Below are 23,096 nucleotides of genomic sequence, written 5' to 3'. Positions count from 1 at the left end.
CGCAGGCGTTTTTAGTTTTGATCAAGTCCAATTCATCAGGGTTTTTTTTCTTTCTCTAACGTGGTTCACACTTTCTGTTTCCTAAGAAATCTTGGTGGACACTGAATTCAGTAAGATTTTTCTCCTGGGTTTTCTTCTGGAAGTTGATAGTTTTAGTGTTTGCGTTTTAAGTCTGTGACGCATTTTGAGTGTGGAAATAAATGAAGGTCACCCAGACGAGAGCGAGCCAAGCGTGTTGGCTGAGCGTTTGCCGGAATGGGGGAGTCGGCCACCAGCCGTCGAGGTCAGCAGAGCCTCCGAGGCCGGCGGAGGGGTGGGGACCTTCACCGCGGTGCCCGGGTAGGATCAGGTGTGCCTGGTCCTCAGTCAGAAGCAGAAGCAGAAGCAGACCACAGGGAAGCTGTGTGCTGTCGATGAAGTCCTACCCATTTGGGGTTGATGGTTTGAGAAGTTCCTGAGCCTCCGGCATTGGGACCAGAGATGCCAGGGAGGTTTCCTGCAAGTCTGACTTACGGGAGGCGGGTCACTCTGCATCAGGGCTTGGGGTCTGGAGCTGGCGGCTGCAAGTCGTGGGTCACAGGTCTCATTTTATAGACTGGCCCATCCATAGTCTACTTCCATATTCAGTCTCTCAGGAAAAGAGCATTCTTTTAAGTCTGTGGCATGTTGTTACCCACAGCCATCAGTCACCACGCATTTGAAATTGAGGACGTCTTCTGGCGCAAGTGGTCGAGACGTGTGGGGCGGCACCCAGGAAGCAGCAGCGACAGCTGGGGGTCTAACCGTGAGCCTGGGATGACCCACCCCCCGCAAACTGGGGGGAAACTCGCTGACTTCCACTTGGCTGGCGTTACCTGGTCAACAGATCACGTGTAACTCCCAAAGCCTCCGTCCTCTGTGGCTAGCCGGCGAGACCCACATCTCTTGCTGGACAGATCAGCTGTTTGTTTTTTTTTTTTTCTGGTGAACTATAATTAATTTACAGTGTTTTGTTAGTTTCTGGTGTACAGCGAAGTCATTCAGTTATACGTATATATATATATATATATATTCTTTTTTCTATTCTTTTCCGTTATAGTTTGTTACAAGGTGTTGAATATAGTTCTCTGTGCTGTACGGTAGGACCTTGTTGTTTATCTGTTTTGTATGCAGTAGCTTGTATCTGCTAATCCCAAATTCCTAATTGATCATTCCCTGCCCTCCTTCCCCTCTGGTAACTGTAAGTGTGTTCTCTATGTCTGTGAGTCTGTTTCTGTTTGGTAAATAAGTTCATTTGTGTCATTTTTTAAGGTTCCACCTATATCTGACAAGATAATATGTGTCTTTCTCTGTTTGACTTACTTCACTTAGTGTGATCATCTCCAGGTCCATCCAGGTTGCTGCAAATGGCGTTATTTTATCCTTTTTTCATGGCTGAGTAGTATTCCATTGTATAAATACACCACAACTTCTTTATCCAGTCATCTGTCCATGGACATCTAGGATGCTTGCATGCCTTGGCTGCTGTAAATAGTTCAACTGTTGTCTTGATCTTGGAACAACTCAAAATGTGTAAAATGCGGCTGGCTCTCCTGTTGCAATTCCCAAAGCCACTTATGTTAACTGGGTGAACTGGGTAAGTGATTTGTCAAAGGCAAATACGAGGACATTGCTGCCCTGAGACTGTCTGTCCTCAGCATGCTGATAAAACCTGAAGATGTGCTGCAGGAACACTGTTGCTACAAAGAAGATTCGACATGCAAAATGGCTGTGTCAGTTCCTCCTGTCTTACTCCTTCTGGTCTCTGATGCCGTGGGTCAAAAATGTATCTTGGAAATTATTTTTGAATTTCCCAAAGGCATTGTAGCCATCTCCCCTGTCGATTGTTTTTGTTTGTTTAGTTTTTTTCCTTTGGGGGGGGTAGTTAATTAGCTTTTTATTTATTTATTTTTAACAGAGGTCCTGGGGATGGACGCCTCAGATTAGTAATGCTAAGCACTCACTCTACCCATGAGCTGTGCCCTCTCCCCCATCCCTCTGTTGAAAAATGACCCGTAATATTGCCAGAACCCCAAACAGTTCTGGAAAGGATGAAGATCTGTTTCTGCTGAGATGGCCTTAATCACGCATTAAATAAAAGCAGGGTCTAGGCTGTGAAAACGTTTCCAGAAGGAAGGACATTCCAAATGTGGCGGAGCAGGGTCAGCGGCACTGAGGAGCTGGGTGGCGCCAACTTTACCTGGAAGGAGTCATCGGACCTTCAATGCCTACGCTCACAGGTTTAAACAAAACACCCATGTATTTTGGAGTTTTTCACCCCACCACCGACTTGCACGCATTTCTCCAAACTCACAATCTCTGATTCTCTCTGAGTTACACACGCAGGTCTTGACGTGGAGATTGAAAATAAATGCATTTCTGTGTCCTTCCCCGTCACCCAATGCTGTCAGATGGAAAATGCAGCCCTTCAGTAAACTACGCTGGAAATTGGGACGCTGTCTTCGTTTTATTTCGTTTTTGCTTTCGGGATTTAGGAACCATTCTTTGCCCTCTCTGTGTTCATCGCTGAAGAGTGTTTGCTTGAATTCTGCTGAACGAATGATTTCCACTTTTTTTTTTTTTTTTTTTGCATAAAGAAGTTGAAAATAGGTCTAAGCTAGGTAATATCTTGTCTGGCTTCCTGGAAATTCCTCAGCTTACGGATGAGGTTTTGGACCTACTGCACAGCACAGGGAACTATAATCAACGACTTACAATGAAAAAGAATCTAAGAAAGAACATATATGTTTATATTTATCTGAATCACTTGGCTGTAGACTTTGTGAAACTAACACAATCTTGCGAATTAACTATACTTCAATTTAAAAAAAAAAGTAGAAGAGGTTTTATTTTAAATTCCTTGCAAAACGCTCAGGTCCCAAGAACACAACCTCCTTTTAGGATCTGTGAGCTTCCTGTAACAGTGAAGTTACATCTAGATGGGTTCATAACACAGATGTGAGGGTTATACCCAGCTACCTGCAGAGAAGATGCCACAAGAGTTCAACACCGGGAAAAAAATGTAATAATGTAATAATATTCTGCAGGCTTTATTTCCCAAACGGAAGGAGCACTTTCATGGTGTAGAATCGTATACCTCCATCATGTTTGTCTTTGAATGTAAAGAACTTTCAGAGAGATGTCAATGGATACGCTGAGAGACATAAATATATAAAAAGTAGACCCAGTGTTCCCTGTGGGAGGAATCGTTCTTTGCTTTAAAGCTGTTTGCACACCTTGCAGGACCATGCATCGCAAAATCCAGTGCATCATTGTCTTTGCATTGCACAATTCTTACATTTCTTTCTCACTATATATATATATATTTATTTATTTATATATTTATAAATATATATATATATATATATTTAACCAGGCATGTAACTTTATATGGCAGTAATTAGACTCTTTCTGACGAAGATTTACTCCAAGGAGCCAGCGGAGGTCCACCTCTGGCGTGAAATGAAACCCCAGCCCATCACTGAAGTGACTGGAGAACATGCTTTGAAATCTTGAGTTTCCACGCCCGATGATTTGCTATCGAAGGGAGAACATTCAACCCTCTAAATCATTTTCTGTGACGTTGGAAATTCACTAAGAGTTTTGTGGAAATTATCAAGAGTTTCATGAAAACCCTTAATCCTTTAAGAGTTCATCTTTTGTCCTTTGTTGCAAGAGAGTGGAACGTCCTCGCGCCCACGTCTTCCTGAAAATTATCCCAGCTTCTGACTAGACTAAAGAGGGCTTTCTTGTTCCACCAACAGGAGAGCCTTCCCTTGCCCTGAGGCTCTGAAAGCAGAAGCGGGTTGCAAGGTAGGACTGATTCTCGGTGATGGATGCCTGTGTGCTTGGCGGTTGCAGTACAGCCCGTGTCTCCTGTACAGCGAACGTTTCACGCCAAGAACAATGGCCGTGGGCTCCCTCTTCTGGGTCTTAAAAAATTGCACATGAGCAACAGTCAAAGAGAAAAAAAAAAGAACGGACACACTTGCTTTCCCTGAGATGAAAATTTCATTACTTAGATGGTCAATGTATTTTCAGAAGAACCCAAGGATGGTGCTTTTAAGAAGCCAGCAGAAGGGAAAGCAACCTCTTCTGTGAAGGACCTAGAAGGTTGTCATGTTATCACGGGGCTGCTGGCGCGTGTGTGTGTGTGTGTGTGTGTGTGTGTGTGTGTGTGTGTGTGTGTGTGCAATGGATGCTGGTGAGAGCTGAGGCAGGGCAGGCTCCTAGGCAGTTAAAATCACGAATGCAAATGTAGACCCAACCTTCTAGGGCTTCAGTTCTGATTGAGAACCAAGTGCGTGGCATCCGCAACCCCCTCCAGCGGGCTCTCGAAGCGTTTCAGCGTCAGCGACGCAAGGGGCACTTCACCCAAGCCAGTCTTGCAGACGGGGAAACGAAATCAGACGTGGTTCCAACAAGGCTCCTCTAAAATGTTAGATTAAATAAAGCTGTCAACTCAATCTTTCTCACAATAAAGGTCTGCTCATGCTATGGGGGTAGTTTATACAGTAAGAAAAACGGGAATGCAAATGTTGATTGAAAAATCAAATATGCACAGTGTGAAGGTTGAGAACGATGTTTGACTCGGTGGACTTCCTGAGGACCGCAAGCCCGGGAGACAGCTTCTCAGGGTGCTCCGAGGGACGGCTCCGAAGAGGTAGAGGGGGGCCCAGGACAGACCGAAGTCGTTGCAACAAAGACCAGGTAGTCGGAACATCAAAAGATGACTGTTAAATCAACAAAACCAGGCATCTCAGGTTAAGGAATTTAGCACTTTTCTACGTGTGGGAAGGTGCAAAAGTCTGGGCTCCTTGAAATCATTCCTTCTATGTGCACCTGAGCTCCCTCAGGGCTCACGGTCGGGAGGGAGGGCGGCTGCGCCGTGATGCCTTGATGGCTGCATGGATACGGTGGGAGGGGTTTTTCATTCACACCAAGAAACGTCGTGTTCTGCGTTTTCAAAGCCTGCAAACTGGACCCTCACTTGGTCATTCATCTTTCTTCACCATCCAGTCTTAGGTCCTTGTCACCACCCATCACGTCAGGAACAAGTCCTCCATTTTCCTCTGGGTCTCATTTCCTCCCTTCCTTCCTTCCTTCTTTTCTTTCTTTCTTCTTTTTTTTCTTACTTATTGGCCCACTTCCCTCCTCCCTCTTTCTGTCAACCCCCAATCTGTTCTCTGTATCTATGTTTAGTGTTTTTTGGGTTTTTTAAAATATTTTTTTAAGATTCCACATATAAGGGAGATCTTCCAGTATTTGTCTTACTCTGTCTGACTTCTCTTACTTAACACGATGCCCATCCATGTTGTTGTAAATGGCATGATTTTATTCTTTTCGTGGCTGAGTAATATTCCATATATACAATACGTATAATTTTTCCACATATATATTTCATGCTGGCTGCACCAATTTACATTCCCACCAACAGAGCATACGCTTGTTACACAAACACTTACGTCTGTTCTTTTTGATAACAGCCATTGTAACATGAGAGAGGTGACATCTCATTCTGAGTTTGATTTGCATTTCCCTGACGATGAATAACGTCGAGCAGCTTTTCATGTGCCTCTTGGCTGTTTGAATGTCTTGTTTGGAAAGATATCTGCTCAGATCCTCTGCCCATTACTTAATTGGATATTTTACTGTTGAGTTGTATGTATATATCTTAAACATCAACCTGTTATATATTGGTCCTCTATTGCCACGGAGCAAATTACCACAAACTTAGAATCTTAAAACAACACGTGTTGAGACCCTGGGTCAGGGGTCTGGAGTGTTTTGCTTGGGTCCTGTGCATAGGGTTATACAAGGCTGAAGTCAAGATGTCGGCTGGCTGCGTCCTCCCTGGGGGCTCGCCTGGGGAAGGTGTTGCTTTCAAGCTCCTTTATGTTGTCTGGGAAATCCGTGTCTTGGGGCTCGCACAAAGGAGGTCTCTGCTTTCTTGCTGACTGTTGGCTGGGGACCATGCTCAGATCCTAGACGCCCTCCAAGGGCAGTTCGTGGCTGTGCTGTTTGCCTTTTCAAGTCCAGCAGGAGAATCTCCCCCACACTGACTCTCTCTCTTGGGGAAGATCTGGACCCGTGTTCTAAGGCTCACCCGATTAGGCCAGGCCCACCCAAGATCAGCTCCCTTCCATCAACTCCCAGTGACCAGATGAGGGTCCATATTTAAATTTTCAAAATCCCTTCCCCTTGGGTATATAGTGCAAATTAATTAGGACACTGACTAGCTCATTAAATTCCCAGGGCACCCATACCAGGAGGCAAGAATCATGGAGGTCATCTTGAAAAGCCTGCTTACACCAGACCACCTTCTGATCACACCCCACACCCAGAGATTCACATCCCTTCCAAACCCAAGATACATTCGCTTCCTCACAAGGTTCCTGGGAATCGAATCCTACCTGTCTTAGAAAGATGCCCCGTCTCTGAAAATTCTCTTTGTGATGCAACCCCTCCCGCAACTCACAGTGGTCTCGTTTGTTCAGTGTGATTTTTTTGCAATACACTGACTCATGTATGTCTTTTTCTAATCGCCCTGTAAGTAGAAGCACTCCTTGTGTTTCTTTGGGGCATTCAGCTCTTTGACACAGAAAAATCCCACAGAGGACTTACAAGTTTGAACTCAGCCAGCTCCTCTGCCGCACGACCAGACGCATCTGATAGGTGCATGTTTTCAAGGTGCCAAGAAGCAAAGCAAATGTTCCCCCAGTTTGGTTATCATCCTTTGGGTAAGTGGGGAGGCATCTGGACCACAGAGGGAGCTGTGGTCCCGTGAAAGGCACACAGCCAGGGTGCGCAGTCCAGCTCTTCCTTCCCAACTGAACCAAAAAAAAAAAAGAGCCACAGTGATTCTTGGTGTCTTGATGGATGGGTCCTGCGGTTCTGGCCATGGCGGGGGGGGGAGGGCAGTGGGGCTGCGCTGCGGGAGGCACAAGCTGCTTATACATGTGAAAGGCAGAAGGGCTCCTAGCTGAGCTCCCAGGTCAGCCACCCGATTAACCTCGCAGACGCTGCCACTTCCTCTGGCTCCTTCGTTAGCTGCAAGGGTAAAGGCAGACGTGCGCTCTTGCTGGGGCCAAGCGTGTGCAGACAGAGAGGCGGGGGAAAGGGTGCACGGGCTGGGAGTGCCTGGCGGAGCTCTCGCAGAGGAAAGGGGCACGGCGGAGCCCTGGGGACAAAGGCGAGTGCCACCTGGCGGAAACCCGTCTCACCGTCTTCCCAGCAGCGCCTTTGTCCCGTCACACGTCCTGCGACCTGTGCAAGTGTTTGTTTGCAGATCGGCTTCTAGAATGTGTGCACGTGCATGCGCCAAATGAAGCCATCGCATCCCCCACACTGTGGGGAAAGCCCCTCAGTGTAAGATCTTTGTTCTTGCCAAGCGTGCAGAGCTTCCTCCCCAGGGACGTGGTCCCAGGCAAGCAGGCGGATAAGGAGACAATGTATTCATTTTTGCAATGTGCATCTTCACTGAAGATTTCCCTTCTTACAATGGCCAAGTCATGTCCTGAGTAACTTCCTCCCACCCTTCCCTATACCCGCCCGAAGGGTTACTCATGTATAACTGGGGAAAAGAAAATTCTGCACACATTTAACGTGCACAGTTTGAGGAATCTGGATACCTGCAGACATCGCTACTCTCAAGGTCATAAACATACACAGCACCTCCAAACAGTTCCCTGTATCCGTTTGTTTCCATTTTGCTGTGGGAGGAACACCTAATATGAGATGCACACTCGTAACAATTGTTTTCAAGTGAACAAAACCCTGCAGGATTCCACTTACATGCAGCATCTAAAAGGAGCCAGAGTTTTATATACCTGGAGGGACCTCTAATGCAAAAATGACACCTGCACCCCAATATTCATAGCTCCAGTATTTACAATAGCCAAGACATGGAAGCAACCTAAGTGTCCATCCACAGATGACTGGATAAAGAAATTATGTTATATTTCTACAATGGAATACTACTCAGCTGTAAAAAAAGAATAAAATAATGCCATTTGCAGCCACATGGATGGACCTAGAGATCATCATTCTAAGTGAATTAAGCCAGGAAGAGAAAGAAAAATACCATATGGTATCACTCATATGTGGGGAAAAAAAAAAAAAGGGACGCTAATGAACTCATCTACAAAACAGAAACAGACTCGCAGACATAGTAAACAATCTTATGTTTACTGGGGCAAGGGGGTGGGAAGGGATAAATTTGGGAGTTTGAGATTTGCAAATATTAGCCATTATATATAAAAAATAGACTTTTTAGAATTTTCTTCTGTATAACACAGGGAACTATGTTCAATATCTTGTAATAACTTTTAATGGAAAAAAATACGAAAACAAATACATGTACGTGTATGCATGACTGGGACACTGTGCTGGACACCAGAAACTGACACATTGTAACTGACTGCACTTCAATTAAAATCAATAAAATAACATAGTCAGATTTATAAAAGCAAGAAAATAAAAACCCCAGAAGGATGGTTGCCAGCAGAGGGGGTTCCGGGAAACGGGAATTTCTTGTTCAACAAGTACCGAATTTCAGTCCTACATGATGAATAATTTCTCGGGATTTGCAGTGCAAGGAGCTGGTTTTATTAACCATGTGGGTTTGTGCACCGTCAGCGACTCTAGGTAACCGATCCCGCACTGGACCCGGGAAGGAAGGAGAGCAGTGCGTCCTGGCGGCTCAGGGTGCTGCGGGGAAGCCGTGACGCTGGATGGGTGTGAAGGCTTAACCTTTATGGTAACGAGGGTATTCCTTCTAACTGGAAAAGGGACACATCTCATTGGACTTTACCTGGACTTTGGCCCCGTAGTGGCTGGATGTGGAGAAGCTCTCTGATTTTTATCCTCTGGTCCACAGAAGCAAGTAGATTTCTATCTCTCTTTCATTTCTCCTTTGCCATTCCGGTGGTGTAGATTGAAAACTCAAAAAAAAAAAAAACCAAAAAAAAACACCACTTTTTACTTTGTTCCCCTATGAGACATTTATCTTCCTTAAGACAACTTCCTGAGCTCGGATGCGGAGAGGGCTGTTCGAACGCATCCGTGGATGCTTTGTCATTTCAAAACAAAATCAGCTTCCGTTTTGCGGAGGGCTGGAGGCCAGGGTGGTGGTAAACTGTGGCGTTCGGTACTGAAGAAACACAGCAAAATGCTCCAAGCACACGAGCGGGTCTCCTTTGTCTACTGTGGAAAGCTAGAAACATGGCGAGAATGAGGACTATGCAGGTGAAAGTTAGGGATTTGAGGTCCCCCGGGCGAATGTGGAGATGGGACCCATGTCTTTAATTGCTAGGTGTGTGGTTATATGCAGAGTCACGAAAGAATGAGCAATAAATACAGAGGTGTTAGATCAATGCAAGCAAGGTTAGGTGGAAGGAAATATCCAGAAGAAACTCTAGTTTTTAAATACATTTTTATTGAAGTACAGTCAGTTTGCAACGTTGTGTCCATTTCTGTGCACAGCGCAGGGCTTGAGTCATGCACGAACGTATGTCTATTGTCAAATTCCTTTTCGCTGCAGGTTGCTGCAAGATACTGAATACGGTTCCCCGTGCTGTGCAGTATAAACTTGTTTATTTATTTGATACATGTATTAGTTAGTATCTGCAAATCCAGAAGAAACCGTCCCGTCGGTTCTTACACACTGTGAACGGGCGGTGGTAACTTACGCACAAGGTTCCGTCTTCCGTCTTTGTGATATGGAGCAGTTATGAGTGTAGGCGCTTGGAACTTTGAATGAGAAAAGGCTAGCAGGGTGTTTTGCAAATTTTTTTTATCACCTTGAACAGGCGGTCGCCCCGACCGACATCCCTGACTTGGAAGACCCATCTCTTCCTGCAATCATCTGTGGGGAAAACTCAGCCAGTCGACGCCTAGGCAGGACTTTGTCGTGGCAGAAGGGTGTGTGTGTGCGAGTCCCTTGCAGGGTGCGATGTCCATCTCAGGACTCTGATCTGCAGGAGTTCAGGAAGTTTTTAAATCCGCCCGTGGAGAAGTCAAAGGGCTTCTCATCTACAAGAAGGAAGGGGCTGAAAAAGATGCAATCAGGAACGGCCTCCAAGCTCTCACGTTCTTTATTTTATGATTCTTTGATCAGTGAGCTGGTCTTCAGAGCTTCATTACGGAGATGATGAATATTCCCTTTAAAGCTGAGAGTCTAGGCCGGTTCCCACGTGCTCCGTATTAGACATTCGGGGCTGTCGGCACCAGCTGTCACGATGATCGGGTGGAAGACGGTTAACGCAACTTTGTTCTTGGCATCGTCCGTGCCTACGGATGGATATGCATCTCTCCTCTCAAGATGCCAAAAAAGGACAGTCGTGGAGGCCTTTCTGCTGTTTTTACTCAGCCCTGCCTGGCTCACCTTTAATCAGACGCGTCATCTCTGGCATAATTTGTCGAGTTCACACCCTGTAACCAGGCGGGCTCACGCTGCACAAAAACAAAGGAACTATGAGTTCCTTATTGAAAATGTTCAACCTCACCATTCAACACAGGAATGCAAATCAGACAAACGTTTCTGCTCCGTGGAGTTGACAAGGCACAGGACCAGCGACAGAAATGGCTGGTGAGTGAGATGTCGGCGGTGGGTGAGGGTTCGAAGTGAGCGGACCGCAAAGTCCCGGCATTCAGTCATCAAAGCAACTCACACAACGGTGCTAACTGCCTGTAAGTTGATCGCTGGGGCCACCGGGTCACCTTCCAGCGCAAAGTGAGTTGCCCTGTTAAATTTATTTTTATTTTAAGATGACCACTGGCAATTGGATTGACAATGAGCGGTCAGAGCAGGGTTTTTTTTTTTTTCAAGCACAGCTTTTCCGGTTTCTAGATCACACTTCAGGCTTGCTTGCTTCCAAGGGCATAATAATCAAAAGGATGGTGCAATCAGGAAAAAGCAAAGACAACGTGGAACCTAACTAGTGAGGAAACACGCGTGGCGATGCGCCCGTGCTCCGGGTGAGGCGCGCCCGCGGCCCCGGGCGTGGCTGGACCGTGCCCCTGCGGGACGCTCCTGCAGCCCAGCTTCGCTGCCTTGCTCTTACTCGAAGTGACTTTGCTTTCTGGCGTTGAGAGCTGGAGTGCGACTCTCATTAGGACGTAAAAGTTGGGGTGGCCCCTATTGCTGAGTGCCTGTTTCCAAAGACCTCATTTTTAGAAGGGCACACGTGAGCGGGCAGCCCCCTCCTCCATGCGCAAATGGGTTTTGGTGGTGCCTCAGGGTTGAACAGTGCAAAGACAGACAGGCATGTAGGCGTTGTGGGGGGGGGGTTCATTGCCTGGGGATATGTATCCTTACAGGTAACACCTATTAAATATTCTAACACATGCATATATATGTCACTCTGATGTATATTAGTTACATTTGTTCTATCCGGGCCCTCAACTGATTAGACGAGGCCCACCTACATGGTGGGGGTGGGAGGACAATCTGCTTTATTCAGTCCGCTGATTCAAATGCTCATCTGATCTGGAGAAACCCTTAAAGGCACACTTAGAAATAAGGTTTACTGTGGGCACCCCCTGGCCCCAGCAAGTTGACACTTAAAATTAACTATTGCACACATACACATGTGCGCGTGCGCACACACACACACACACACACACACACACACACACACGATCAGACGGCCTCAAATGCACAGGACTACAGCTTGCTCTCAGGAAGGAATCAGGGCAGATTTTGGAGAGCAGGTTCTGTCGCCAATCACACAACCTTCCTGCCGCCGACGCGTTGTGAGTCCTGGTTGTGGGTGAGCAAATGTGAAGGAACATGCTGTAAGGCTCCAGTCCTAACAGGACTGTGAGCTGGAGTCTTGTGTAGCTGGCGTGACAGAAAACCAGAATTGCAGCTCCATTCCCAGTGTTTCCAGGGTCCTCGCACACTTTGATTAAGCCGCTCAAGTTTACAAAGCACGTTCACATCCCCCAGTTCGTGGAGACGTCCAGCGCCCGGTGTGTTCGGTCAAGAAGTATCTTTATTTTCAGGACCCTGGGGTTAAACACAGGGTGTGTATTAATTACGGAAGATCACGGTCACACTTAAGCCGGGAAATCTGGATTCAAGGACCAGTTTCAAGGACTGTTTGAGGGACATGCTAACAGCCTCTTGGCTGAAGCGTTTCAATAACAGACATTATTTTTGAAGCTCTCAATGACGGTGTTCAAAGAGATGAGCCCCAGAGGCTTCAGGACGTGTGACCCCGAAGGGGACTAACAGTACGCGCAGTGGGCTTTTTTGTTCCCATGAGAATGAAAATACACAGAAGACTGATAGGAAGTTATTTGTTAAACAGAACGTCTAAACAAGGCTCCACTCTGTTTTTGCTTTTTTTTTTGTTTGTTTAACTGACAATTCTCCTGAATTAACTCTTGAACCTACTCTGGCAGGTGAGCGTTCACTCCACGAGCAGAATTTAATGAATCACCAGGAGATGAGACAGTGGAGCAGATTGAGCTGCGTAGCAATACTCGGGTTAACGGCCTGTAAACATCCCCCAGAAGCAAAGGGAAAGAACACTGGGGCTCAGCTCAGACGCGGAGAGCTCGCTTCAGCGTTCCGCGCTGGGCTGGCAAAGATGTGGCGGACCTGCCCCCTCGTTCTGGCTTTCACAGATATCTTGCGTGATCCCCGGATCCGTCTCAGTGTCCCCTTTCGGAGAAGCCCACCTGGAACCTGGCAAGGGCTGAGAGAGGGTGACGGGACGGAGTTGGGAAGGTGAACTGTTCACCCACCTGTGAAGATGGTGGGCGGACACGTACCTCTCACACCCCAGGAGGAAGGGCCAGATGCAACCTGGGGCAATGGCAGGTGTTCACCCTACGACAGAGCCACACATACTGCTCCACGTGGCATGAACGGATGAGGGCAGGGGACAGAAAAGAGTTCTGTTCATTCAGTAGGAGTTTTTGTCACTTCATTAATGATGTGTATTAGGTACATATGATTGTAAGTTTTTTTTTCTCCCACCAGCAATGGAGAGACACATCTTTCCATCGTCTCTTCTGTCCTTCCAGGGAACAAATTTGTCTTCCACTTTTATTCTGCGTTATCCACACCATTCAGTCTCTTACTGATGGGCGCTGGGACCGTTAGCCACCAGTGACATCTCTCCCGGACGCTCACATACATTTTGCTGCTTTTTCTCCCTCACTTATTCTATAAGGCACTTCTCAGCAGATTAATGGATCCGAACCCTCATTTCAATTATTTTTATTATGCCTGGCTACTGCTGGCTCCTATTAAAAATGAGAGTGCACAGTTCATTTAAGGATTCAATATTCCTGTTAAGCAGTAACTCACGTCGGTTTCCCCATTACCACGCCGCCAACTCGTGGGATCCGCTTGACGAATAGGAGCCGCGGCCATTAAAACTTTGCCTTCGTCCACTGAGCACTGTTTGTATCGTGGGAAGTTTGCCTCGAAATGCTTAATGATTACTGATGAATTTCTCTCTAAGTTGTGCATCCAAGGCGATGACCACGGTGAACCCAAGGCACAGCTATAAACCTTCATTCATTTTTGGAAGACGAGGTAATTTTGTGCTTAGACTGGTAGCGACGGGAGCAAATTCTGTGTGCAAATAATTGAAAACCTACAGAAAGAGCAGCCATCCGTGACATGGGCTGCATGAATCTGCACTGTCCGTGGGGATATATTTCCCTGGGAATAGGGTGACACTTTGACTCACGTTACTGAATGACGGAGCTTTTGTTTTGTTTTGTTTTTCCCCAAAGTGTTCACCAAGGCACATGTGTGATGCTCACAACACACCCGTGTTAAGTCTCCTACTCTGTGTCACGCATCGCCGCAAACTGAACAGCTTAGAACAGCACCCATCCTGGATGTGCAGACGGCGTCGACGGGTCCCGCAGGTCAGAAGTCCAGGATGGCGTGGCTGGATCGCTTCCGCTCGCGGTTTCTCAAGGCTGGTAATCAAGCTGTTGGCTAGACTGGGTTCTCGCCCAGAAGCTCGGGGGAAATCAGTCCGGCACTAGCTCCCTTCTTGCTGTTGGTGGAATTTAGTTCCTTGCAATTGTAGGACTGAAGTCCTTTTTTTTTTCCTTTGTTTTTTTTTTTTTGCTGACTAATTATGAGACTGGGGACGTGTTTCAGTTCCTAAAGTACACCCACATTCCTTTTCATGCGACGTTCTCTAATCTTTAAGGGGAAACAGCACATGGAGTGCTGGTCATTCTTCAAGTCCCTTGCTTCCTCTTCTGCCACCAGCCAGAGAAAACTCTCTGCTTTAAAAGGCTCGTGCAATGAGGTGAGGCAGAACAGCACAGTGTCTGTGTCTCAAGGTCAAAAGATTTGGGATTCTAATTGCATCTACAAATCACTTCATAGAGGTTCCTAGATAAGTGTTTTGAGAATCTTGCAGAAGTTGTGTGTGCACAAGGGGGCAGGGATCTTGGAGGGCCATCTTAGAAACCTTCTGAAGGTGCACATTGCATTCTTGGGTCTCCCCAGTTGGAATTTTCCAAGAACCCAGGGGCTTTTGGGTCTAGTCCCAAGGGTTTAATTGTGTTGTTTCCAAATATCAAGTGGAAACAGATCTGGGGAGAATCTGATGTTCGTTGCTTTATGCTCCTATTCAAGAAAAAAAAACATAGACATGGACTCAGCAAAGGACTGACCATTAATCTAACTATTAATTAATCTAACTAACCATTAAGATCTGTGGAAATGACCCTGTGGGCAGGGAGAGTCACGGGGGAGCCTGATTTCCTGCGATGCACGTGGAGGGTAAATGAAGGAACATTCAGTCCATATTCTATATAGGTCTACACTTCAGGACCGGCTCCTTGGGAAGAGACGCCATATGGTCGTAATCTCACGGGCCAGTTAGTGAGACTGGATATCGAGAGGACGCAGCTGACGTCGGGGTTAGTGTCTGTCTATACACTTCATGCTCAGCCCCTGGGGTTTCTATTTGGGGACTAAACTGGGGAAAGATGAGGTCACGAAAGACTGGGTCCCACTGATCAAATTCATTCTTGCTACCCTGACATGGGCTTATAGGAGACTGATTCAGCTCAGCCCATAGGGTAACTTCTAGTCTCCTTCATCTGCAGCAACTAAGGGGAGATGAAGACATTTAAGTTAAGAAAAACATGTCCGTGGTGGTGACTGTCTGCTTCTGTCCACTTCAAAGAAGTTGGTTATAATTTTACTATTTTCTAGATTTTTTGATTTACTTGTTTATTTGTAATGTATTTATATTTTGAAGGCTAGTTGATTTACAATGTTGTGTTAGTTTCAGATGTATAGCAAAGTGATTCAGTTATACATATATATATATATTCTTTTTCAGATTCTTTTCCAGTTATAGGTTATTACAACATAGTGAGTGGAGTTCCCTGTGCTGTACAGTAGGACCTTGTTGTTTATCTCTTTTATACACAGTAGTTTGTGTCTGCTAACCCCAAACTCCTAATTTATCCCTCCTCCCCAACTGTAACTTTATAAAATAATTATTTGGCCATGAGGAATTGGGACTGAGACTTTGTAGGCATCTTTTCTTTGCTAAGGAACATTTAAAAAAAAAAACGTATTTCATTATTTTAAATTAACTTGGTTAATAATATCATTTATTTTTATTAGTAATAGCTATCTTGGTAAATGATGTTACTCTTCTAAATTAACCCATTGCCAACAGCTATCCTCTTTCTTTGTGCATCCATGGCAAAGACAGAGCAATTTTGTCCTGGCATCTGCCAGACTGACCGCATTCAAAACTCAGCATATTCTGCAAGAGACTTATTTTATATGCCATCAGATTTGGATGTAGGTAGATTAGATAGCTACCTTTTTTTTTTTTTTAAAAAAAACTTATAAAAAAAAAATAACTTATAAAATAAATTAAAAAATAAAAATAAAAATATACTTTTTGGGGGACAGTGAGCAGAGGTAATTAGGTTTATTTATTTATTTAATTTTTTTGGAGGCAGGACTGGGGATTGAACCCACGACCTCGTGCGTGCTAAGCACACGCTCTACCACTTGAGCTGTACCTCCCCCTGCCCCCATAGCTACCCATTTAAGCTCACAAATCGGGGACTTACCCCTCCGTCCCCATGCTGGGTATCATGGGCTGAGACAGTGCAACTCCCTTTCCTAACAAAAATACTGTCATTTCCACTTCAAGGAGGGAGCAGTAGTCCTCTAGGGACAGTCAAGTTTATATGGCTTGAAATGCTGCCCCGGATAAGAAAATCCTAACTGCCGTAATAAAGATACCAAAACATAGTATTAAAAAAAGACAAATTGCCACTTGCAATGGAATGCTCTTCTGGACCAGGGTTTTTTCAACCTCAGCACTACATGATATTTTGGCCCCAGATCATCTGGTGCAGTGCGTTATGGCATCTCTAGACGCTTTCCTTTAGATGCCAGTTAACAATCTCCCCATTGGGTTTTCTTTTCTTTTCCTGTTTTTCTTTTTTTGGTGAAAATATTTTGTTTTTAAATTGTGGTTTACGTTGAGTCCTACTCTCCCATTGTGATAACCAAAACTGTGTGCAGCTACCCCCAAATGTCCCCTGGGGGGTAAAATTATTCCCCAGTGCGGAACCAATGCTGGGGGGCACAAATCCGAAGCTTGGGGGAAAATGCACTGAAGAGCTGATTTTTGCAGTATCTCCCCACCGCGCTGAGGACAAGCTGCTCTGAAAACGCCAGACCAATATGGCGGCCAAACCCAGCAACGGAAGCCATGAAAGGGAATCGCTCAAAGATTCAGGCGCAGGAAGGTTTCTTCTGAGGACACCCACGGAGTGCCTTGCAGAGTAAACGATCTCTAATTTTGCAGTGGCCTCCAGCATTGATTGCTCACACATGTCGGGTCCCAGCTTCTCAATTCCTCCAGGAAAACAGGCTCACTCCTGGGAACCTATAAGATCCTCCCAAAATGGCTGTGGAGCCTCTTCTGCTCAAATTCCACCAACGGCGTTATTTCCTTTCACGAAAAGGCTGCTGAAAGTATGGCACATTCGGGTGTCACTTGAGTTCTTGGAAACCCATGCTAGAAGACGCAATTGCACCACCCCCCAACCCAAAGAAGACGCTTAGATTAAATTTTAGGGAAAAAATGTCAAACACCAGTAAGTCAGTCTTTTAAACCATGGGCGCCATATGCCAGGGAGGCAGAGTCCTTAATTCTACTGAGAGATTTAAGATTTATGTGATCTTTCAATGCTTCAGCTACTGAGTTGGACGGTGAGGTTGCTGAGGGGGAGCAGAGAGCCCAAAGCTTAGGCTCTGGTACCACACTGGGCGGGGGACACTGTATGCGGCCGTCACAGGGAGTGATGACGCTGGGGGTTGCACGGTGGTCACAAAACGGCCTCTTACCTTTCCCGCTGGATCTGCAGTCACAGGGTGTCTCTCTCGGGGAGAGCATTAACTGAGTCTTCTCTGAGCCACATTTCTCCACATTCCTTTAAATATGAAGACTTGATTAAATCACCGGAGATGAGAAAGTTTCTCTTTCTTGTCAAATGAGACCATCTCATCACGGTACTGCAGGGTTTTTTTTTCTTTCTTCTTCTTTTTAACAAACGACCCATTTGCAAGGAAAATATTTTCATGGTGTCACTTAATATGCAGAGGGCGTTGTAATTAATAATCCATTAGTGTGAAGCCCTGGGACACAGCTGGAGGTCTGCAACAGGGCCAGAGCGGCTGTTTATTTTGAATTTTACTGTTTTTGTCCGCGTCTCTTTGTAAATTACGCTCCAAACAGGATTGCAAATATTCTGCCGCTGATGAAGGGCTGTGGAAAACATAAATTTCCGGCAGGTTTTGCTAACCTTATTTTTGTCTCCTGAAATATATATATATATATATATATTTTTTTTTTTTTGGCCGAGCTGAAGGATGGAAAGCATTATATTTCACCACCGTGTTCCACTAGATTTAGGATTTTTGCTGAGCTATAAAAAGAGAGGGAATGACTCTTATGTCATGCAGATATTGCCCCTAATTCATTCAAGCATCTACCAATAAAATGCTCTTGAGTTGCGATAAAGTTTACTACTAACCGTGACAGGAATTAAAGGAGGTCTATGAAAAATTGGCTCATAATAATCAAGACAGCAGATAAGATCCCTTTCTTCTTTTGCCCCTTCCTTCCTTCCTTTCCTTCTTATCTTCCTTCCTTCTTTCCTTCTTTCCTTCTTCCTTCCTTCCTTCCATCCCTCCCTCCTTCCTTCTTCTTTCCTTTCTTCCTCCGTCCCTCCCTCCTTCCCTCCCTCTGTCCATCTTTTCTCCATTTCCTTTTTCCAACGCCCACTGGGACTGACCTGTGCTTGGCACCAAGGACAAAGCAAGATGAATAGAACCATCTTTAAGAAAGAGACAGAAGCCCCCTGCCTTCTTCTGTAAGTAGAATGATATTCAACTATTGGGTGCCTGCTGCCATGTGGATAGTTTCTGACCAAAAGGTTTACAGACCACGGGGTGCAGGTAAGTGTGGAGCTCAGAAGGATGCATTCCCGCCCACCAACCTGTCTCTTCCCCGGGGAGGCCGAGCTCCTGCCTTCGCAGAGTAAACACAGCAGAGTTTAAAATGGATATGGCCGCACAGCGGGTCCTCTCCACCATCCCTGCACGTGCGCAAGTCACAGCTCAGACACTTGAACTGCATTCTGAGAGGTTAAGAACAGAGCACTTTGAAACAGCAAGTCCAAGAAAGGTCAGAGCAAACAATTCTCTGTGAAATACAATTTGCATAGCAAATGATGCATTAAATGATGGCCCCGCTTTTCCGCGCTCATCATTACAACGGTGAGAAGGCAGCCCTGCACCCGGGTGCCTGCTGGATGCAGGGACGCAGCACGCGCACAGACTGAACACACGCAAACCCGTGTCAAGGCACATGCAAGGTGTGCATGCAAGGAGCCATCCGGCCACACTCAGCCTGAGGTCGCTTAAACGAACAAAACCTGCAGCCAGTCTGCAGCACCGCTGTGCTCGGGGACAGCCTTTCAGCTCCCTTATGAAAATGCATCGTTTATTGCAACTTATTTCTCCACGGTGTGGTCTGCTAACCCTGGTGGCTTTTTAAGTACTTGGAAGACCATTCACGGAGTTTGAGTTGGTGAAAACAGAACGGTGGTTGCAAATGGGATTTACGGAGTGGTTTCTGTCTGAAACAGTTTCCTGATTAAAAAAAAATGATGACTCTTTTGAAAGCTTGTTTCCGGCTTTTTTTTTTTTTTAACTGTATGCATTTATGAATGCTGATTTATATGATAAGAAATAATGTCCTTCTTGACATTTCCAGTTTCATTTTTCAATTTAAGTATGGTTGATTTGTGATATTATGTTAGTTTCAGGTGTACAATATAGTGATTTGCAATTGGTATGGACTATTCTTCATTTAAATTTATTACAAAATATTCACTCCAACCCCTGTGCTGTACAATATATTGTTGTTGCTTATTTATTTTATACACTGTAGTTTGTGTCTCTTAATCCCCTCTCCTTATCTTGCCCTTCCCCACCCGTCTCCCCAATGATCACCACTAACTTTTTCTCTGTATCTGTGAGTCTGCTTCTGTTTTGTTATATTCACTCGTTTGTTTTATTTTTAGATTCCACATATAAGTTTTATCACACAGCATTTGTCTTTCTCTCTCTGATTTATCTCACTTAGCACAATGCCCTCCAGGTCCATCCATGTTGCTGCAAATGGCGTTATTTCATTCTTTTTTAGGGCTGAGTCGTATTCCATTGTGTAAATATACCCCAGCGTCTTTACCCATTTGTCTGTCGATGGTCATTTAGGTTGCTTTCCTATCTGGGTGATTGTAAATAGTTCTGCTATGAACATGGGGATGCACGTATCCTCTGTGTTCTTTAAACTTAGCTTTTGCCGTGTGCAATTCTCTGTCTGTCTCTCCTTGGCATGAAATGCTTCCGTTGTGGCCCTCTTCCGCCTTCCAGAGGCGAGGGACGTTCTCATCAGGCTTTATGTTTCACACAAAGGTTAATGCTCCGGCAGACAAAGGCACGTCCACCTTTCTTTCAGGGGCTCCGAACGATGTGTCATCCCTCCTGCTTCATTCGACAGCAGCATTGTCAAGTTTCCTTCTCTCGTGAGGAAGCTCAGACACTGCCTTTTAAAACCAGCATTTTGTTTTTGTTTTTGTTTTTCTAGGTTGCCCGGAGCGGCGTTGCAGAGATGGTTTCTGTGTTCAGGGGCCCGGGCTGACAGAGTCGTGTTCTGAGCTACGATTTCCCGCAGGACCTTCCTGAGGGCCGGTGAGGAACGTGGGGAGGGGACAGGGCACGGGCAGAGGAACGGGGGCTCCAGTCAGCAGGATGAACGCCGGCCTTCCCATGGCTCGCTTTTTGTCTGGTCAAACTTACAAGACGGGGTGGCTTTCCTTCTGTGCTAAGGGAAGAAAAAAAAAAAAAAAAGGCTGGTGGTATGAGCGAAAGAAGGAAAGGGAAAGGGGGAAGAAGCTGTTGGGTGAGCTTCGAGTGTACGTGGAGACCCCGCAGCGGCAGACAGCCAGGGGTCACCAGCTCCCTCACCTGCAGGCTGTGGAGACTTTTGCACGCTGTTTGCAAAGGAGGTCTCGGCCCTGTGGGGTCGCCTTGCCAAGGAAGCGTGAGGACCAAGAGAGCGGAGCTCCAGACAGTAGACAATTAATAAATGGCTCAGCCCCGCGATGGCGTGGAAGCACGAGCCGGCCATGGCTGGGGCGCAGTGACGCCTGCCTGCGCAGAAAGACCGCGAGTCGCTGCGTGCGTTTGCTGCTGCTGCGGCCGTCCGGCCGCGCGCCCTGGCCCCGCGTGCCCCTGGGGTCGCCGCCGTCAGGGGACCACAGCCGCGGGGAGAGCCCGGGGGTGGCGCGGGAGGTGGTGGCCCACCGCGTGAACTCCCCGCGCGCCCCTCACCAGATGGAAGCCGGTGCCCCGCACGGCGGCCCTGGGCGCGTGGGAACCCCAGTGTCTTTTAGGATTTGGGACAATTGTTCGTGAAAAAAACTTCGCTGCGGTGTGTTTCCTTTGGACATGATGACCCCCACTGTGTTACCTTCGACTTTGTTCTGTGACTGACCTAGTTCCTCTTCCCAGTGAATAAGCGGGTCCAGGTCAAGTTCGGAGTCTCAGTGATTTTCGTGTTGTCAGCGATCCGTGTCATGGCTGTTGTAACAAGTCTTCAGAAACGAGAAACACACGCATTGGCAGTCTATACACAATGCGAGTTTTTCTGAGGTCGTCACGCGATTGATGGCCCCAAGATCTATCTGCCCGCAGCTTCCCTATACCTGCACCCGGAAGGGTTCCAAGGACGGGTTTGCTTTTGGTTGGAAGCAAAGGGGGCGAGGGGTTCCCAGAACGAGAAGCAAGAACACACTTTCTTGTCCTTTTGCTCTGATTTTCATTTTAAATGATACACTGGAAAGTCAAAATTCATGTCACCCTCTTTCTCTCTCTTTCTGTTTTTTTTTTTTTTTTTTTAATGTTTTCACTGTCATCAGTTTTTTCAGAAAGGCATGTGGCTAAATTTTATTAGATACTTTTTTTTTTTCCTGACGCTGCCAACAGGGGTACCTTCTGGAAATGTGACAGTGAAACATGCGTCCCCTCAAGGAGAAACGGTGCGATAAAATGCACCGCTAGCTTTGACTGCCCCAACCTCTCGTAGGGAGAAAATCCCGCGTAGGGCTTGTACTTTGAAATTCATCAGCAATCTGTCCCGAGGTGCGACAAAGGCATTAAAATCCTGGAAGCCACTTGGCGGACATAATAAACTCTTGTAAACTGGATGCTTTTATGATTGTCTTCCCAACAGCTGGTTTTTGAATAAGATATTACGGAGAGGTATAATGGACGTGCTTGGGCACGGCGCCGCTGAACGGGTCAGGATCGCTCCGTGTGAACTCGGGGGTTAAAGAATTCTGATTCTGCTCCGTTATAACACAAAGCTGTCTTCGCACTTTGCAGTGATAAGTATGATGGTGGGGGGGGGGGTCCTTGCCTCTGATCCCAATACATCGTGATACAACGTTTATCTTCAAGTTTGGGTTGTAATAAGTTTTGGGGGTTTTTTTTTTTCGCTTTTTTAATTGAACTAGAGTTGATTTACAATGTTGTGTTAATTTCTGGTGTACAGCATAGTGATTCAGTTATAAATATATAGATATATATAATACTTTTTATATTCTTTTTCATTATTGGCCATTATAAGATATTGAACATAGTTCCCTGTGCTCTACAGTAGGACCTTGCTCTTTATCTATTTTAAATATAGTAGTCTGTATCTGCAAATCCCACACTCCCAATTTATCCCTCCCCACCCCCGTTCTCCCTGGTAACCATAAGTTTTCTGTGTGTGTGTGAGTCTGTCTCCATCTTGTAAATAAGTTCATTTGTGTCTTTTTTTTTAAGATTCCACATAGAAGTGATATCATATGGTATTTGTCTTTCTCTGACTTTCTTCACTTAGAATGATGATCTCCAGGTTCCATGTTGCTGAAAATGGCATCGTTTCATTCTTTTTCATGGCTGAGTAGTATTCCATTGTGTAAATATACCACAGCTTCTTTATCCAGTCATCTCTTGATGGACATTTAGGTTGTTTCCATGTGTTGGCTGTTGTTAATAGTGCTGCTGTGGACATTGGGGTCCATGTCTCTTTTTGAATTATATTTTTCTCTGGATATATGCCCAGGACTGGGATTGCTGGATCATATGGTAAGTCTATTTTTAGTTTTTTAAGGAATCTCTGGACTGTTCTCCACAGTGGCTGCACCAAATTACATTCCCACCAGCAGTGCAGGAGGGTTCCCTTTTCTCCACAGCCTCTCTAGCATTTATCTGTACACTTTTTAATGATGGCCATTCTGACTGCGATACCTCATTGCATTTTGATTTGCATTTCTCTGCTAATTAGCAATACTGAGCATTTTTCCGACAAATGTCTATTGATTCTATGAGTCCTACGTTCTTGGCTGGAAGTAGGTACAGGTTCATAAAGGCTTAAGTCAGCAGCTTTGGGGTCTTTCAACCCTGCGTGTGCCAATAAAAGGAATGGCCCTTG

The 23,096-nt window shown here is 45.8% G+C and overlaps 1 protein-coding gene across 2 annotated transcripts in view; it reads left to right on the top strand.

The window, feature by feature from the left end:
- Nucleotides 1-23,096, top strand: part of LOC116662158 — a 124,164-nt gene that overhangs the window by 68,010 nt on the left and 33,058 nt on the right. The window contains exons 4-5 of one of the 2 annotated variants that reach the window (XR_004318142.1): nucleotides 20,202-20,305; nucleotides 20,588-21,964. The gene's annotated coding sequence lies outside the window, so the exon portion shown is untranslated. Of the gene's footprint in view, nucleotides 1-20,201; nucleotides 20,306-20,587; nucleotides 21,965-23,096 lie in introns of those variants that run through there. The other variant, XR_004318141.1, reaches the window with a different exon arrangement.

This window comes from Camelus ferus, chromosome X (genome assembly GCF_009834535.1).
Source record: "Camelus ferus isolate YT-003-E chromosome X, BCGSAC_Cfer_1.0, whole genome shotgun sequence".
Taxonomy (NCBI): domain Eukaryota; kingdom Metazoa; phylum Chordata; class Mammalia; order Artiodactyla; family Camelidae; genus Camelus; species Camelus ferus.
The sequence above is the reverse complement of the archived record's forward strand: the minus strand, read 5'-3'. Positions and strand labels throughout refer to the sequence as shown.